Source organism: Heterocephalus glaber, unplaced genomic scaffold, assembly GCF_053883595.1.
Source record: "Heterocephalus glaber isolate CG9 unplaced genomic scaffold, H.glaber_assembly_v1.0 deba00001481, whole genome shotgun sequence".
NCBI lineage: Eukaryota > Metazoa > Chordata > Mammalia > Rodentia > Bathyergidae > Heterocephalus > Heterocephalus glaber.
The window spans coordinates 16,634,379-16,654,566 of record NW_028258317.1 but is presented as its reverse complement, the minus strand read 5'-3'; the positions used below and the strand labels follow the sequence as shown (position 1 = coordinate 16,654,566).

General features: G+C 37.9%; 1 pseudogene; it reads right to left on the bottom strand.

Moving 5' to 3' along the window:
• Nucleotides 1-7,479: 7,479 nt before the first annotated feature.
• On the bottom strand, nucleotides 7,480-8,459 carry LOC101710937 (olfactory receptor 13C7-like; annotated as a pseudogene).
• Nucleotides 8,460-20,188: the final 11,729 nt, after the last annotated feature.

Sequence of the window (20,188 nt, the reverse complement as noted above, 5' to 3'; positions counted from 1 at the left end):
TGATATAGTGTATTACATTGATTGATTTGCATATGTTGAACCATCCCTGCATCCCTGGGATGAATCCCACTTGGTCAGGGTATATGATCTTCTTCTTTTTTTTTTTTTGTTATGGGGATCAAACTCAGGTCCTTGTGCTTGTGCAGCAGGCAGCAAAACAACTGAGTTAAATCCCTGGCCCCTTATATGATCTTCTTGATGATCTTCTGCATTCTATTTGCCAGTATCTTATTAAGGATTTTTGCATCTATGTTGATTAGTGAGATTGGCCTATAGTTCCCTTTTTCAGTTGGGTCTTTCCCTGCTTTGGGGATCAAGGAGATACTTGCTTCCAGGAATGAATTCAGGAGTATTGCTTCCCTTTCAATTTCATCGAAGAGTTTAAAGAATAGCCACAGTAGTTCCTCTCTAAATGTCTTGTAGAATTCATCAGTGAAGCTTTTCTTAGGACCCAGGCTTTTCTTAGTTGGTATGTTTTCAATTATGTTTTCAATTTCATTGATTGATATTGGGTTGTTTAGAATTTTTAGGTCTTCTTCGTTCAACTTTGGTAATTCATATGTATCTAGGAATCTGTCCATTTCTTCTGTGTTGTCCATCTTAGGTTCTTGAAGTAGGTATTGATGATCCTCTGGATTTCTGCTGGGTCCATTGTAATGTCACCCTTTTCATTCCTAATTGCATGGATTTGGGCCTTTTCTTTCCTTTTTCTGATAAGGTTGGCTAAGGGTTTGTCAATTTTGTTGATTCTTTTGAAGAACCAACTCTTGGCTTCATTGATTTTTTGTATTGTTCTCTTAGTCTGCATTGCATTGATTTCTGCTCTGATGTTTATAATTTCCTCCCTCATATGAGCTTTGAGTTTGTCCTGCTCTTCTTTTTCTAGAAGCTTGAGGTTCAGCATCAGGTTGATTAATTGGGTTTGCTCTGTTTTCCTAATATGAGTATTCACTGCTATGAATTTTCCTCGTAAGACTGCTTTCATCATGTCCCATAGATTCTGATATGTTGTATTGTCATTGACATTTAATTGAAGGAACTGTTTGATTTCTTCTTTAATTTCCTCTGTGACCCATTGGTTATTTAGAAGTGTGTTGTTCAATTTCCATGTGTTTATGAAACTTTTGTGGTTTCTTTTGCTATTGATCTCCAATTTCTTCGCACTATGGTCTGATAATATACAGGGGATAACTTCAATTCCTTTGCACTTACTTAAACCTGTTCTATGAGTGAGTATGTGGTCTGTTTTGGAGAACGACCCATGTGCAGCTGAAAAGAATGTGTATTCTCATTTGATTGGGTGGAACACTCTGTAAACATCTGTTAAGTTCATTTGTTCAAGAGTTTGATTGAGTTCTAGTATTTCGTTGCTTATTTTTTGTCTAGATGATGTATCTATTTGTGACAGTGGGGTATTGGGGTCACCCACTACTATTGTATCAGTGCATATATGACTTTTCATGTCCATTAGTATTTGTTTTATATAGTTCGGTGCACAGGTGTTTGGTGCATAGATACTTATGATTGTCATCTCTTCCTCTAAGATTGTTCCCTTTACAAGGATGTAGTGTCCTTCTTTGTCTCTCTTAATCAGTGTTGGTTTGAAATCTACTTGATCTGCAAAGAGGATAGCTACTCCTGCTTTTTTCTGGGTTCGTGTTGCATGGAGTATTGTTTTCCACCCTTTAACCTTCAGTCTATGAGTTTCTTTTTGAATTAAGTGTGTTTCTTGTATGCAGCATGTTGTTAGAACTTGCTTCTTGACCCATTCTGCCAGTCTATTTCTTTTGATTGCTGAATTGAGACCACTAACATTGATGGTTATAACTGATACTTATTGACTTATCCTTGTCATGACTTTTTCTTTTTGTTGGATTCTCCCCTTTCACATTTAATTTCTTGTTGTGCCTGATGGATTCATTCTGCTGTGCTTCTTGGGGTTGTGATCCTCATTGTCTTTTCCCAGGATATTGTCTAAAATTTTTTTGGAGTGCTGGTTTGGTATTCATGAAGTTCCTAAGGTGCTCTTTGTCATGAAAGTATCTTATTTCTCCATCAATTTTGAAAGATAGTCTTGTAGGGTACCTCAATCTGGGTTGGAGGTTGTTTTCTTTTAGGGCTTGGAATATGTCACTCCAAGCTCTTTTTGCCTTGATGGTTTGTGTTGAGAAGTCTGCTGTGATTCTGATGGGCTTTCCTTTGTATGTGATTTGTTTCTTTTCTCTGACTGCTTGTAGAACTTTGTTCTTCTGTTGGGTTTCTGGAATCTTAACAATTATATGCCTATGTGTAGAATTTTTTTGGATCAAGGCTAGTTGGAGTCCTATGTAGCTCACTTATCTGTATGTCAAGTTCTTTTCCCCTGCTTAGGAAGTTTTCTGCCATTACATCTGTGAACAGTTTTTTAATGTTATCTGCAGTCTCTCCTATTTCTTCATTGACTCTGATCAGTCTTATGTTATTCTTCTTTGCATCGTCTAGCAGCTGCCGGACTGATTTTTCATGGGTCCTTAAAATTTTAAAGCAATTTTTCTTTTCCTGTTCTCTAATTGCAATGTTATCTTCTATATCTGAAATTCTGTCCTCACATTGGCTCATTCTGCTGTGTAGACTTTCAGTGGAGTTTTTAATCTCCTGGAAATCTGTTTGCATCTATTTTATGGATTCCATTTGTTTCCTATGTTGGGATTTCATCATGTTCCTCAGCTCCTCTCTAGATTTATTAATCATGCCTTGCACTATGAGCACAATCTCTGCTGTTATCTGAGAAATTATTTCTGATTTCATTTTTTCTAGATCCTCTTTTGTTGCCAATTCAGGGAGTCCAGGTGGTTGAGTATCAGAGTGTTCCATCTCCTTTCCCTTTGGGGTTGCTGTAGGTGACCTGGAAGTCTGGTTTTGAGACTCGTTTACATGTCTTCTCATTTTGACAGGGGCTGGAAGGGGTGTGTGTGTTGCTCGCGCCTGGGTGGCTCACCTTCTCTGCACTGGGAGTGGTAGTATGGCAGCCAGAAGTCTCTTCCTCTGTGCGTGGAGAGGTGGTACGCTGTGTCTGGTTTTCAATTCAGATAATTAAGTTTCTCTCTATGTGTTAAGTCCTTGAAGTTTGTTAGTCTTATTGCCTTAAATGAAGGAGATCCTTTAACTACTTCTGTAAACTTGTTCTTGTTTTTCAAGATGGCTATGATGAAATGGGACATGCTTAACTTGTAAGCAATAACCATCACTGACTTATCATTGCTCTAGTCCTTCTCACTTTTAGTTTTGTTTCCAGGACAATCACTTGACATGGCCTCTTAGTGGGAAAACTCACAGTGGGTTCTGTATGATGAAGGACCATGTATGATGATGAAGAAAACAACATGAAATTAAATGAAGCACAAGAACAAAGGATGCAATCAAAAGCATGGTAAATGGGAGATGTCTGAGACTGCTATCACTGCAATATAGCTTACTACTATAAACATTCATAAGTAGAATGAGTATGCCCTAAAATAACACTACATAGTATAGTGTAGTAAATACATAAACCAGTAACATAGTTGTTCATGATCAAAATCAAGCTGTATGTACTGTACATAATTGTACATGCTATGTTTTTATATGACTGGCAGTGCAGTAGGTTTGTTTACACTAGCATCACCACAAATACATTAGTAATGCATTGCAATATTCCAAAGGCAATAGGAATTGTTCAACTCCATTATAATCTTATGAGACCACCATCATATATGTGATGTGGTATATCATTGATGGAAATGTTGTTAGCACATGACTAAATAGATAGATTTTGATCAAATACAGAATATATACTTTATATTCCCTTCTTTTTTTCCACTAAAAGGGCCTAAAAACCACGACAAACTCAATAGCACCTCTAGCAACCAGATTATAGTTTTTAAATACCATTTCTCACTGAAGGAAATGAGAGCTTCTTAGAGAAAAGGGTTGTTTCCAGTCTACAGAGGAAGTGTGAATGTTGATCCTGGAACATCTTGACCTACCAGAAAGCAGGGAAGTCATCGAAGATGATACAGTCATGCAAATAGTCTAGGAGCCATGGATTTGCAACTACACTTACATGAAAACTCCCAAGGCTTTAGATGTGATAATTAATTCATAGGAAATTCAGACAGACACCACAGAATGGCAATCAGCAAAATGCAGACCATGGTAAACTTTACAGTGTCCCATAGTGGGAAACTGTCCTTCAGAAAAATCAAGGAGCATAGTGGTGGGAGGAACAAAGTAAGGGGGAAAGTGGAAAAAAAGGGAGAGGGAAAGGAGAGAGAAATACAATTAAAAGAGGTAAATAATATATGGTTTTATTTGGATGCTGGTTCAATCAAATGAAATAAAGCATTTATGAGAAATTTTTAGGCATAAAAATTCTGGCTAATTGATGCTATCAAGTGATCATTGTTGAGATTTAGATATGATAATGGTAATTTATTTCTACTTTTATAAGCATACCAGTAATTTTTAGAGATAAATACTAAAATACTTAAACAAGGAATGTATGATTATCTAGAACTTGTTTCAACAAATCCAGGAGAGGGAAAAACAGCCCAAAGGGGGTTTGGATGAAAAGATTGGCTATGAGAAGATTATTGTTGGATCTGAGAGATGAATACCTGATTATTTCCTCTACTTTTCTATTGCTTTAAGTAGTACCATAAAATAAAAGTGAAAAAGATCTCAAAATTTAGCTCTTGTGTTACAATCTTTATTTCTGTTTTCATATGGATATGCTTCTCTTTGAGTATGTCATCTATCTCTGTAGACCAGCTTTCTCTTCCTCAATAGGCACATGACTGGGCCAGGCATAGTGGCTCACCCCTGTAATCCCAGCACTTAGGAAGCTGAGGCAGGAGGATTGTGGAGAGTTTGAGGCCAGCCTGAGATACATACTGAGTTCAAGACCAGCCTGAGCTACATACTGAGATCCTGTCTCCAAAAAAAAAAAAAAGAAAGAAAATTGGCACAGGACTTCAGTAGTTCCAGCTTTACATGGTTACTTTGTTCAAAAACTCCATGCCAACTAGGAGGTATCTCTATATTCAAATTCTAATTTCTTTGGAGAGAAAAATCATAGTATGAGTCAAGTCTGAAGTTATCTGTGGCCAGAGAAAAGCACAAGACTGCTGTGCCAACAGATTCTAAGGGAGGAGAAATTTTGCCATAGGCAGAAATTTTTAGGTAGTTGCTCCAGGCCACAAATGTGCCAAACCCAGGGTCTCCCTGGGGTCACCAATCCTGACCTATAGTGAATAAGCCTCCAGGTGAATTGCCTTCAGCTGTGGGTAGATTTACCTACTTATTCCGGGTTGCTGTATTCATCCCATTATTCTCTGTGTTTCGTGGCAAGAGAGTTTGAGAAAGAGGTGGGGCAGTGTGTGAATAGAAGATAGATTTCAGAGACATTTTCTACAATAGGAAATAAATCTCAAGATTATAACCAAAGTGCACTCTGAAGCTTCTGATACTAACAACACTGTACTGCCTTATCCAACTCTTCCTGTATGGTTTTTGTTAAATATTGTCAGCATCCTTAGATTCTGGAGAGAAAAGATCCATGTTATTTGAACATTAGAATTTGTGTGGTGTTACAGTTCAGGTTACCCCTGGGTAATCTGAGACAGATTAGGTGCAGGGGATCAATACAGGTGGAAGGGAAAGGAAGGAGGCAGTATTGGGCAGAGAGAAGTTGGGCAGTGATGCGGTCTCAACAAAAACCTCAGTCAAGCCTGCAGGGAACCATCGCATTGGGATGGCCCTTCAAAACTGTCCTTAGTGGAGGGCAAGACATATATATATATCCTTTTGTAATTGCCCGTGGGCTGAACCCATTAAGGAGACATGACCTTGAATGAGTCACTCATTTCAACCTAGCCTCTTCATTAGCTAATTTCCCCAAATAACTGACAGCTGAAGGGGTGTTCAATAGCAGTAGTTCCAGCAGCTAGAAGAACACGTCCCTCAGTCCTGTAGAAGGATCTAGATGGAGAACTAAACACAATTCTCAAAACTTGTAAGATAAAGTATGTTGAAAAGAAATTTAGTTTTTCAAGGGTATTTCATTTTAAAGTCAATTCTTGGCTTATGAAATTGGAATTTATCCAGAGTTGATGCCATACTCTCTGCAGCAGGCCATTAAGGGTATGAGTGGGCTTTATGATCAAAGACAAGGTCACACCAGGGCAAGACAGGTCACAGTGGGTTTGACATGATTAAACAGGCTCCTGCAGGCTGGGAGACTATTTCAAGGGTTACATAGGCAATGACTCAATGCCCACATTCTGCCTAGTATGAGCAGAAAGGCTCTGGGGAACTGAAGAGAGTGACCGGCTACATCCCAGACAAGAGAAGGCTGGAGTGCCCAAAGAAGGCCGGCACAGATGCTTTCCTACGAAATTTTGATTCTGAGGCAAAAATCATCATCTAATTGCCTCAAGGATAAAGAGACACTAAAAATTCTCTACCTCACAATATCTTGGCCCTTTTATATGTCTCTGGAAGCTGAGATACACACTTTATCCTGGACCTCTCCTGAGCTGCATGATGCACTGGCTCATGTCAATTTTCCCATTCCCTTCTGTCAGTCATCTTTGCTCTAGGCCATGATTTCCAACTCCTACCGGTCCTGTTTTGCCATCTGGGTTCCAGCTTCCCCTAGACTGCAGTGTTGCCTTGCTCTGCTCTTCCCCAAAAGTCCATCACTCAACTCTCCAGACTACAGGGCTAGACTGTGTACTTAAATGACACCTGCTAAGGGAAGGAAAATCAAGCTTAAAACTGGACACTAGCTGTGAGTGTCCTAGGCTAGGATTATCCACAAGTGTTTCAGGATCTGGCTTACTTGCTCTTAGAAGAAATGGTCTGCATGGATTCTACTTGGTCCTAACTCCTCTGGGCCCAGGGAAAGGAAACAAAACAAAACAAAACAGAGTAACTTCTTTCCCATCTCCAACCCCTGCCTCCAAGAAAAATAAAATCTGAAGGGATATAATTACATCTACAATGAAGATATATTTATACTATATTGTGAGCATAGTATATGACTACAAGCAATGTCATGAAGTTTGGCCTCACATTGTCTTCAGTGCCTCCTTTCAAGGAAATTGATATTGACTTTAGTTTTTTGTAACACAAATGTACGGAGAATAGGTTTTTTTTCTCCCCCCCAAAAAGGGGCCAATCTACTCACAAAGATGAATTCAGACTTGTACACTGGAATTAGAAAAATTGCTCATTTTTCAGCAGCACCTGCTTCCATCACTCAAGGCACACACCCAAGGGGCTTTAGATGTCATCATTTTTATTGTGTCCAGTAACAGCCAAAGCTCTCCAACACATGTGTAATTTGATTTTCTGGTAACCGCTCTTCACATGTATCTTGTTTGGGGAACACATTCTTCTGAGATTTGTGGATGAAGCAGCCAAGAGCATAAAACTCTGGTTACATCTATTATCCAAACATCACTGGGTGAAGTGCTTCTGAAATACCACCAGGTTCCTCACAGCAGCCTTCACATCTTTGTTTCTTAGGCTGTAGATGATGGGATTCAGCATGGAGTCACCACCCCATAGAAGAGGGAGATGAGCTTGTCTGCAAGGTCCTGCTTGTCTGGCCCCCGTGGGTCCTTGGACTTGGGCTTCCCATACATGAAGAGGATGGTCCCATAGAAGACGACCACAACTGTAAGGTGGGCAGAGCAGGTGGAGAAGGCCTTTTTCCTGCCCTCAGCAGAGGGAATCCTCAGAATGGTGGCAAGAATGAAGACAGGAGAAAGAGACGATCAGAACTGGGATTCCTAAATAGATCACATTTGTCACTCCCATGCTGATCACATTAATGGAGATGTCAGCACAGGCCAACTTCAGGACAGCCAGGATCTCACAGGTAAAGTGGTTGATGACATTGTCCCCACAGAAAGGCAGCCTCATAGCAAGAGATGTTTGAACCATGGAGGCAGCACCTCCAGCTGCCCAAGAGCTGATGGCCATGGGCACACAAATAGCCTTGTTCATGACCACAGGGTACCTAAGGGGATTGCAGATGGCCACATAGTGATCAAATGCCATCATGCTCAGCAGTACACACTCTGTGGCTCCCATGGCAAAGGACAGAAACATCTGCCCAAAGCAGGCTGAGAAGGAGATGGTTTTCCTGGGAGTGAGGAAGCTGTCAAGAATGAGAGGGACTGAGGAGGTCGTGTAGCAGATGTCCAGGAAGGAGAGGTTCCCCAGGAAGAAGTACATGGGCGTGTGCAGGTGGGAGTCAAGGATGAATGTGCAGGTGGGAGTCAAGTCACCAGGATGAGGACCCCATTGACTAGCAGAATCACCAGGTACATTGACAGGATGAGCACAGAGAAAGTTTTCTCCAGTTTTGGGTGGGCTTAGAGGCCCAGGAGAACAAACTCTGATGCTGTAGCTGTGTGGTTGGCACTTTCCATGGTGTGTTTCCTTTGTCACCTGAAGAAAATACTTAGAAGTCCAAACTCAACATTCTTTGGCTTGCATAGGTCCAGGGCATCTGATCTGGAATCCTAGTCTGGCTGAGTTATTAAAAGAAACCCAAAAAACAATTCTGAAAGCCCACAGGATCTATTTATTTCCAAGAAAAAGTGCAGCAAAAAAATTATTTTGAGGCCATAATACACCACATTTACAAGGTTTAAAATGATGACTGATGATTTAATGCATTTGATCCATGACAAAGACATACAACACATTCATTTAGTGATGCTATATCCTATATGGAAATTTGTCGCTGATCAGAAAATTGATTTTGTTTCATGTCCCCCCCACACACTTTGTGCCAGATAGTATTGACATTAGTTATGAATCCTTACTTTATAACTATCTCTTCTCTCTAGATCATTTTCACAGAATGATCCCAAGATCTTTTTCATGGGCAACAGTATCTCCAGAGCTTTCTACTCATTGATCCATTATGCTTCCTTCCTTCCATCCATACACTGATCCACCCAACCGTTAATTTATCTGCCATGTTTGAGCATTCACCCACCAAAACTCTTATTGATCAGCCAATATGTGGGTATGACAACTTCCATGAGGATTGGAGGTGATGTTTGGCCCAGGTTTAAATGGGGTCACAACCTGGCATGGAGGATAAGCATAAGAGTTTGGTAGAGGCCAGAGTATTCAAAAGGGCACCCTCAGTATTGATGAGACCAGGAATTATAGAAGGATGTCTATAATACATGTAACACAACTGGATCTTTAAAGGAAAGAGAAGGTTGGACATAGAGAAACACAAAGGAAAGAGGAGTGATTTCCAAGGTGACTTCAGGTTCTGAAAATTCTGATATGTCCCTACTAGTTTGAATCTGGTATTTCATGAAGATGAACAGAGATCTGGACCCAGAAATCCACAGTGGCTCCCAATTTCTGGAAATCCATTTCTTTTAGGCAGCTAAAATAGTGCTTCATATGAAAAAAAAACCCCAACTATTCTACTATGTTTCCTTTTCTTCCTTCTCTCTGGATGAGTGTCCACCCAGGAATCAGTGAACATATAGTCCTTGATCCTTTTGACTCAGCTATAAGTATGTCACCCAGACTTAGGTTCTGACACTGATTATGCTCGCTGAAAAGTCTAATCCAACTTTCTCTCCCATTCTAGAGTCTCTCCTTCACAACACTGATGCATAGCTTTTCAGTTTCAGCTTGATCTATTCTGGGGATGGAGAGCTTACCTCATTCCCAAACAGCTTATTCCATATTTTTAGAGATCTGTAGTTTCAGAGAATTTCTCTCCTTTATGTGATGGTGGTTCAGCCTCCTTCTGGAGTTGCCAGTTTGTGGAAGGTTATCAAGAGATCATCTCACTTCTGGGGAAATCTCTGAAGATACACAAATCTGAGAACTAAGCCTGGAAAATTTCACAGGATCCTTGCCATCGAGAATTGCTTCACTGTGTCCTTTCTCAAGCCCAAATCCCTTTGTAAAATCAAGTCACAAGTTAGGAATGTTACAGTGTGCTCATAAAAGGCTGAGATTACTTTTATAAGAACCTTTACTTACTGTTATCAGGAAACTACTGAGAAAGAGTGCTGTGGCCTAGGAAGAGTAGGTGGGCTAGGAATAGCAACATTAGTTTAAAAAGTCTAGACAGAGGTGGTACATGTGATTTGAAGAAGAGAGGAAAAGTTAGTTTTCCTACTCAGCATTGGTTCTGATTTAGGCAAAATCTTCAAATGGACAACAAATATCTGTAGAAAGCAGTTTGAAGTCAGAGCAGTGATTGGAACCATTGTGCTCTCTGAAGTGATAATAAGTTTGGCAATAGAATCATACAGTCAGGAAATGTTTTATACTTCTGGGACAATGTCCCCAAGATCCAATTATGTTGCAACACTCCAGGAAGACCTTTTCTCCCTTCTTTTATCCTGCTGAAACTTTCCACATTTAGGCCCACTGAAAGACATCAGGGAAAGAATTTCCTTGCCTATTAACATTCTTGCAAATTTCAAAATGACACAAATTCTTGAAGCTGGGGAGCCCCTCTAGGACAGCCCTGATCTGGAAAGAAGTTAGGTTTAAGTGTGTTGGTCGGGTCTGACATAGATGAGGCAGCCCTATAAAACATGTGAAAGAACACAAGCAGTATATTACTTACAGATCCAAGAGAGAAGAGGGTAACAGTTCTCACAGGGTCAAGAGGAAGAAAGGGGGCCACCCAGGTCATGTGTGCTCAACCAGTGAGTGGGAAGCAAGAGAGAGGGAGTTAAGGACCTATAAATCAAAGCTTTCACTGAGGTTCAGTTCATTCCCAAGCAGGTTTCCTGCAGGGACTTCTAATTGGTAGGTTTACAACAAGCAGGCACAAGTTCTATGGAGTTGCACTGTGACTGAGAGGTGCTCACTGTGCACGGTCCGTGCAGTGGGGTGAGGTGGGTAAGTTGTATCTATATGTCACATAAGGAGCTTGTCATCAAAAGGCAGTTATATAGGACTAAGCACTGCCTCTGGTACAAGGAGTCTGTCTTAGTTACTTTTCTCTTGTTGCTGAGACAAAATACCTGACAGCCAAAGTTAAAGGGGGTCAGTTTACTCAGCTCACAGTTTGTAGAGGTTTCAGTCCATAATCCACTAACTCCAAGGCAGGGTGGCATGGCAGAGGGGAACTGCAGAGAACCAGTTCATGGTGGGCAGAAGGCATAAAAGCAAGAAAGGGACCTTAGCAGCTTCTTTCTGCCCCTTTTACACTCTATCTAGGCTACCAGGATTAGGGCGGTGCCAATCTAATCAGTTGACTCATTTTGTAATCACCCACCCTAAATCCCAGCATCACACACTCTAGATTCAGCCACCTCTGAAAAAGCCCCACCTATGACCACATGAGGTTTTGGGGAGACATCTAGACACAAACCATAGCAAGGTCAAACCTCTATTCAAAAAGGATACTCAGGAAATATAAAATTTAAAGAATTTACTAGAATCCTTTTTATTGCTGAATATTAGTCCACTATATGAGCATCCTCTTTGTCCATTTTCCTTGTTGATGGAGATCTGGGTCATTTCCAGTTTGGGCTATTATGAGTAAAGCTATTGTGAGCATTCTTATAGTCCTCCTGTCTCAGCCTCCCAAGTAGCTGGGATTACGTGTATGTGCTACCACACTTGGCTTCATGCAAGTATTTTTGTAAACATAAATTTCAATTTCTCTTGGCTAAATACCTGAGAATAGGACTACTGGGTGATACCATAAATTAATGCTTAATTTTATAAGAAAATTATTTTACATTGCTGCCAATAATGCATGAGAATTCTAGTTATTGTCAGACTTAAATTTTAGTAACCCTAGTTGATGTGCAGTGATAACTCATTATGGTTTTAATTTGCATTTCTTGATAACTAATGATATGGAACACTTTTTAATATGCCTATTGGCCATTTATATATCTTTCTTTGTGTACTATTTATTCAAATCTTTTATCTGTTGCCATTTTGTTGTGTCTTTTAAAATATGGAGTTAGAGGAATTCCTTATGAATTTTGCATTAAGGACCTTTTTGTCAGATATGTGCATTGTAAATATTCTCAAGTATGGGGCTTTAATATTAATTTTTCTTGAAAAAATGGAAACAAAGTCTTTGTAAATAGGGAGGGATGGAGGGGTTGAAGGGAGGGCAGGGGAAGGGAGAAAAACAAGAACCAAGAGACTATGTAAAGGTGCATATCTCCAATGATCAATGTCATTATATTGTACACCTAAAATGTGCCAATAAAAAGATATAAAAATATTCATTTTCTTAATCTGTCTTCTGCTGAATAGATGTTTTAAATTTTGATCATCTCTATCAATTTTCTTATTTAGTTATTACTTTGTATGTCCTCTCTAAGAAATTTTGCTTACCCCCAGTCACAAAGATATTTTTTATGTGTTTATTATAAAAGCTTTTAGAATTTATGAGTTTTAGATTCTTATTTGGATGATCCATAGTGAATTAATTTTTGTGCATGTTATGGATTAGCAATTGAAGTTCACTTTCCTCCATCTGGATATCCAGGTGTCTCAGCAACATTCATTTTAGAAGAATTTTCCTTCTCACACTGAATTACTTTGGCACCTTTATCAAAAAGTCAAATGACCATCTACATAGGCATACTTGTCTATTCCATTTCTTTTATCTACTTCCATTTTCCTGGCCAGTATCATATAGGGTTGATTCTTGTAGTTCTATATTAAGTCACGAAGTCAGGTACATCTTTGTTCTTTTTTCCTAAGATTCAAATTTCTTTTGCATTCCTATATAAATTTTAGAATCACATTTTTATTATCTACAAAAAGTTCTTCTGGGATTAAAATTAATATTGCACTGGATCTATGGCTTAAATAGGAGGAGATTGGCAGTTTGGAATTTAGCAGATTGATCATGAGATGTCTATATTGAGACTTTCAATCCATGAACATGGTGTATCTCTTATTTAAATCTTCTGAATATACAGCTTTCTTTCTTTCTTTTTCTTTCTTTCTTTTTTTTTTTTTTTCAGTACTGGGTATCCAACTCAGGACCTTGTGCTTACAAGGCAGGCACAGTGCCACTGAGCTAAATCTCTGGCTCCTGAATATACAGTTTTTAATGTAAAGTTCTTGTACATATTTTATTTAAGTTGTATATATTTTTTCTTTACTATGAATGGTATTTTATTTCTTTTGAAAAATTTTAATTCTAAGATGAAATAAAAATAATGAAAACCTAAAAAATCAAATGAATGGCTTAATGAATTTTTATTGGGCAAACATTACTTGGTCAAAAAGCAGAAGTGGAATTGTGTCTGGGAATTCCCAATGTGCCCTATCCTAATACCAACTCCTTCCTTCGTAATTGATGATTATACAACCTTTATAAAAACCACCTTTTTGTATTTTCATTTTAATACTTTTATGTCTCAATGACCATTCCTAGACATAATAATTTAGTTTTACTTTACATTACAACTTTTATTTTGGGGAGATAAATCCTACTTGGTGATTGTCTTAGTCACTTTCCTTGTTGCTGGGACAAAACAACCAACACTTGCAATTTAAAGGAGGAGAAATTTATTTTGGCTCATGTTTTGGAAGTTGCAATTCGTGAAAGGTTAGCAGCATGGTGGAAAGACCTGGGCAGAAGAAAGCTGCTCACATCACAGCAGCCATGAAGCAGAGAAAGTAGCAAGGAGCCAGGAAGGAAGATAACCCTACCAGATCACATCCCCAGTGTCCTCCCTCTTCTGACCAGGCCTCATCTCCTAACATCACATTTAGCTATAGTGCTCTCTTGTTTCAATCATTTTAAAAAATCACTTCTGAGCACATGAGGCTTTGGGGGGGCCTCTAAATATAAATCATAACAGTGATTATATATTTTCTATAATATAACATGATTTCTATAATTATATATAATATGTGGGTATATGTATGTAGAGATCTCTTTAAAATACTGATTAATTTGATTTATAATATTTTGTTAGGGTGTTATGATAATTAGGAAATATTTTCATCTCTATTTTTTTTCTAGGATTTGTGATTTCTTCCTTAATTATTTGATATAACTCTTCAGAAAAGACATCTAGGCCTGAAGCTTTACTTATGGCTTTGTTTTTAATAATATATTCAATTTCTTTAATATATATATAGACTTCTTCAGATTTTCTATTTTATATTTTGATAGTTTTTTTTTTTTGGTACCTGGGATCAAATTCAGGACCTTGTGCCTGCCAGGCAGTTGTGGTGCCACTGAGCTATATTCCTGGCCCCTATTTTGATAGTTTTGATAAATTATATTCTTCAGGGGATTTGTGCAATTTAAACTAAATTGTCCAATTGATTGTCCTAAAGTAATTCATAATATTATCTTATTATTTTAATGTCTACAAGATCTGTAGTTACCTTTTTTAATTCTTGATTTTGATAATATATTTTTTCTCTTTCATTCCTGATTTTGATAATATGATCTCCCTGTCTCTCTCTCTCTCTCATCTTTCTCAGTCATTCTTTTTTTAAATTTTTTAATTTTATTGGTACATTTTAGGTATACCATATAATGACGTTCATCATTGGAAATTTGCACCTTTGCATAATCTCTCTCAGTCATTTTTATTAGGTTTGTTGTTCTTATAATATAAATTTGGATTTGTTAACATTTTCTATTTCATTATTTTTGTTCTTATCATTTTCTTTTTCTACTTCAGATTTATTTTGTTCTTTTTACTCTAGCTTCTTAAAGAAAAAAACTTACAAGGACCCGAGTTCAATCTCCAGTACCAACCCCCCCAAACAAAACCCTTAGATTATAATTATAGACCAACATCCTTGATGAACATAGATGCAAAAATCCTTAATAAGATACTTGCAAGCTGAATTCAATAGCACATTAAAAAGATCATACAACATAGCATCCAAAAAACTGAAATACCTAGGAATAAACCTAATGAAAGAAATCAAAGACCTCTTCTCTGAAAACTATGGCACTCTGAAAAGAGAGATTGAAGATGATATCAGAAAATGGACAGACATCCCCCGCTCCTGGGTAGGAAGGATTAATATAGTGAAAATGGCCATACTTCCAAAACTGCTATATAGATTTAATGCAATTCCAATTGAGATCCCAGCAGCATACTTCATAGACCTCGAGAAAACAATCCAAAAATTCATTTGGAACAAGAAGAGACCCAGAATAGCAAAAGCAATTCTAGGTAACAGAGACATGGCAGGCAGGGGGTATCACAATCCCCAACCTGCAACTATACTACAAAGCTACTGTGATAAAAACAGCATGGCACTGGCAAAGAAACAGACCTGAGGACCAGTGGAACAGATTAGAAGATGCAGAAACAATGCCAGACACACTCAGCCATCTCATCTTCGACAAAGGAGCCAAACACCCTCACTGGAGGAAAGATAGCCTCTTTAAAAAATGGTGCTGGAAAAATTGGATTTCAACTTGCCAAAGATTCAAACTAGACCTATATCTCTTGCCATGCACTAAACTAAAATCAAAATGGATTAAAGATCTAAATATTAAAATAGAAACTCTGAACCAGTTGGAACAGAGGTTAGGTAGAACCCTTGAAGACATCGGTGTAGGAAAACATTTTATGAACAAAATCTCAGTTGCCCGTGAACTAGCACAAACAATCAACAAATGGGATCTCTTCTTATTAAAAAGCTTCTGCACAGCAAGAGAAACCACCAACAGTGTGAAAAGACAACCCACAATGTGGGAAAAAATCTTCACCAGCTCTTCCTCAGACAAAGGTCTACTATCTCAAATCTATAAAGAACTTTAAAAGATCAGACCTCCCAAATTTAAAGACCCAATCTGAAAATGGGCATCTGAAATGAACAGACATTTCTCACACAAAGAAGTAGAAATAGCAAATAAATACATGAAAAAATGTTCAACATCACTGGTCATTCGAGAGATGCAAATGAAAACAATGCTGAGATTCCACCTCACTCCAGAAAGAATGGCTGCTATCATGAAATCAACCAATAACAAATGCTGGTGGGGCTGTGGGGAAAGAGGAACCCTGCTCCACTGCTGGTGGGAGTGTAGACTGGTGCAAGCACTGTGGAAATCAGTATGGAGATACCTCAAAGAACTAGGACTGGAAGTCCCATTTGACCCTGCTATTCCACTGCTGGGGATCTTCCCCAAAGAATTAAAAGAATCATACCACAGTGATATATGTGCACCCATGTTCAGAGCAGCGCAGTTTGTAATAGCTAAAACTTGGAAACAGCCCAAATGCCCATCAACTGGAGACTGGATAAAGAAAATGTGGTTTTTTTATAAAATGGAGTACTACTCAGCCATAAAAAATGAGAAATTATAGATATTTATAGCTAAGTGAATGCACATTGAGGCAATACTCTTAAGTGAAATAAATAGGACACACATGTGTAAATACCGAATAGTTTCTCTGGTGTGAGAAACTGAAAGTGTAAATAAGGACTAAATGTATAATAGGTAATGTGAAATAGGAAGAAAGGGGGCAAAGGGGAAGGAAGTGGGAGGGCTAGGGGAAAGGATAGAAGGGAATGGGATTAATATGAGAAAATGGAAAAATAGGAACAAAATCTTTGTAAATAGGGAGAAATGGAGGGGTTGAAGGGAGGGCAGGGGAAGGGGGAAAAATAAGAACCAAGAGAGATTATGTAAAGGTGCAAATTTCCAATGATGAATGTCATTATATTGTATACCTAAAATGCACCAATGATTAGAATGAATAATCCATAATGTAAAATAGGAAGAAAGGTCCAAAGGGGTAGGGGTAGTGGGAGGGGCAGAGGAAAGGAAAGAAGGGAAAGGAAAAAATGATGAGAAATGGAAAAAATAGAAATAAAGTCTTTGTAAATAGGGAAGGGTGGAGGGCATGAAGGGAGGGCTAGGAATGGGGAAAAAGTAAGAACCAAGATGCATTATGTAAAGGTACAATTCCCAATGAGAAATGTAATTGTGTTGTATACCTACAATGTACCAATAAAAGAATTTAATACAAAAAAAAAAAAAGATCATACACCATGACCAAGTTGACTTCATTCCAGGGATGCAAGAATGGCTCAACATATGCAAATAAATAAACATGGTACATGACATAAATAAAATCAAGTGTAAAAATCACATGGTCATCCCAGTTTACTCAGAAAAAGCCCTGAACAAAATTCAACACATCTTCATGATAAAAACCCTGAAGAAACCAAGTATTGAAGGGTCATTCCTTAATGCATGGCAGTGAAGCCATATATGAAAAACCCACAGCCAACATCATTCTGAATGGAGAAAAGTGTTTCCACTAGAATCAAGAATGAGGCAAAGAAGCCACTCTCACCACTCCTATTCAATACCATTCTTGAAATTTTGGTTACAGCAATTAGGCATGAGAAAACAATAGAAGGGATACAAATAGGAAAGGAAGAGATCAAATTATTCTTTTTTGCAGATGATATGATCCTGTACTTAGAAGACCCTAAAGATGCCACCAAAAGACTTTTAGAGCAGATGAACAAATTCTGCAAAAGGATATAAAGTCAACATTAAAGGATCAATAACTTTTCTATGCACCAATAATGGACTAACTGAAAACAAAAATAGGAAAACAATTCCTTTCAATTCACAATACTTAAAAAAAAAAAACACCTAGGGATAAATCTAACCAAAAAGGTGAAAGACCTCTACAATGATACTTTCAGAACACTGAAGAAATAAATCGAAGAAGATGCCAGAAGATGCTAAGACCTCCCATGTTAATAAATTAGCAGAACTAATATTGTTAAAATAGTCATGCTGCCAAAAGAAATCTACAGATTTAATGCAATCACCATCAAAATATCAATTACATTCTTCATTGAATTAGAAAAAAAATCCTAAAATTCATATGGAAACAGAAAAGCTCCAGAATAGCCAAAGCAATCCTAAGCCAAACAGCAAGGCTGGAGGCATGACAATACCCAATTTCAAATTATGCTATAAAGCCATATTAACAAAAACATTATGATACTGACACAAAAAACAGATATGTAAATCAATGGAATAGAATAGAAGTCCTAGAAACAAACCCACACAAATGCAGCTATCCGATTCTCGACAAAGGAGCCAAATATATATATATATATATATATATGCAAAGAAATTGAATAGACACTCCTTAAAAGAAGTGCAAGTGGTCAATAAGCATATGAAAAAACTTTCACCATCTTTTGCATTAGGGAAATGCCAGTCAAAGTACATTGAGATTCCATCTTACCCCAGCCAGAACGGTTATCATTAAGAATCCAAAAAAACACCTTTTCTTCCTATTTCACATTATCAATTATTCATTCTAATCATTGGTACATTTTAGGTATACAATATAATGACATTCACCATTGGAAATTTGCACCTTTACATAATCTCTCTTGGTTCTTATTTTTCCCCCTTCCCCTGCCCTCTCTTCAACCCCTCCATACCTCCCTATTTACAAAGACTTTGTTCCCATTTTCTCATATTAATTCCATTCCTTTCTTTCCTTTCCCCTACACCTCCCACTTCCTTCTCCTTTGCCCCTTTTCTTCCTATTTCACATTATCTATTATACCCTTCAGTCCTTATTTACACTTTCAGTTTCTCACACTAGAGAAGCTATTTGGTATTTACACATGTGTGTCCTATTTACTTTACTTAAGAGTATCACCTCAATGTGCATCCATTCAGCTATAAATGTCTCTAATTTCTCATTTTTTATGGCTGAGTAGTACTCCATTTTATTAAAAACCCACATTTTCTTTATCCAGTCTCCAGTTGATGGGCATTTGGGATGTTTCCAAGTTTTAGCTATTACAAATTGTGCTGCTATGAACATGGGTGCACATTTATCACTGTAGTATGGTTCTTTTAATTCTTTGGGGAAGATTCCCAGCAGGGGAATAGCTGGGTCAAATAGGACTTCCAATCCTAGTTCTTTGAGGTATCTTCATACTGATTTCCACAGTGGTTGCACCAGTCTACACTCCCACCAGCAGTGGAGCAGGGTTCCTCTTTCCCTTTCCCCACAGCCCCACTAGCATTTGTTATTGGTTGATTTCATGTCCAAAGAGGTAGGGGTAGTGAGAGGGCCAGAGGAAAGGAAAGAAGGGAAAGGAAAAATGATGAGAAATGGAAGAAATGGAAATAAAGTCTTTGTAAATAGGAAAGGGTGGAGGGGGTGAAGGGAGGGCAGGGGAATGGGGAAAAATGAGAACCAAGATATATCATGTAAAGGTACAAGTTCCCAATGAGAAATGTAAATATATTGTATACCTAAAATGTACCAATAAAAGAATTTTTAAAAAAAGAATACAAAAAAACAATAAATTCTGGCAGGATGTGGGGAAAGAGAACTCTTCTACACTGCTAGTGGGGATGTAAATTAGTACAGCCACTATGGAAATCAATATGGAGCTTCTTCCAAAATCTAAAAATAGGGCTGCCACTTGATCCAGCTATACGACTTCTTGGTATGTACCTTAAGGAATTAAAGTATACCATAAAGCTTCCTGCATACCTGTGTTTATTGCAGCACAATATACAATAGCCAAGATATGGAACCATCAACAGATGAATGGATAAAGTATGGCACATATACACAATGGAGTATTCAGTCATTAAAAAGAATATTTTGTCATTTAGAGAAAAATGGGTGAATCTGAATATCATGTTCAGCAAAATGAACCAGACTCAGACAAAAATCACATGTTCTCCCTGATATGTTGGATCTAAAAATGATGACAAGAAAGTAGAAGGGAAACTATTATTAGACAAAAGAAAGGGAGGGAGGATGAAGAGGGATGAAAGGGCAGGTAATAGGGAGCATATATATGATCAAAATACATTGAAATGCCCCTTTAAAAAAATATGTGAACTAGGAGGGAGTATCACTGACCCAGGAAAAGATCAAATTTAAAAATTCAAAGGGTGATTTCTACTGAATGTATACAGTTTTCACACCATTGTAAAGTCAAATAATTGTAGGTCAAGCCGTCATAAGTTCAGGACCATCTGCATTCCTACTAAAATATAGGTATGTACTTGTACTCAAAGAGGAGTTGAAGGCCAGCAGTCATATAGCTGAGCTCTTGTTAGAAATGTAAAATTTCTAGTCTCACCCCAGATGTAATGAAGGATATTCTGAATTTTAACAAAATCCCAGGT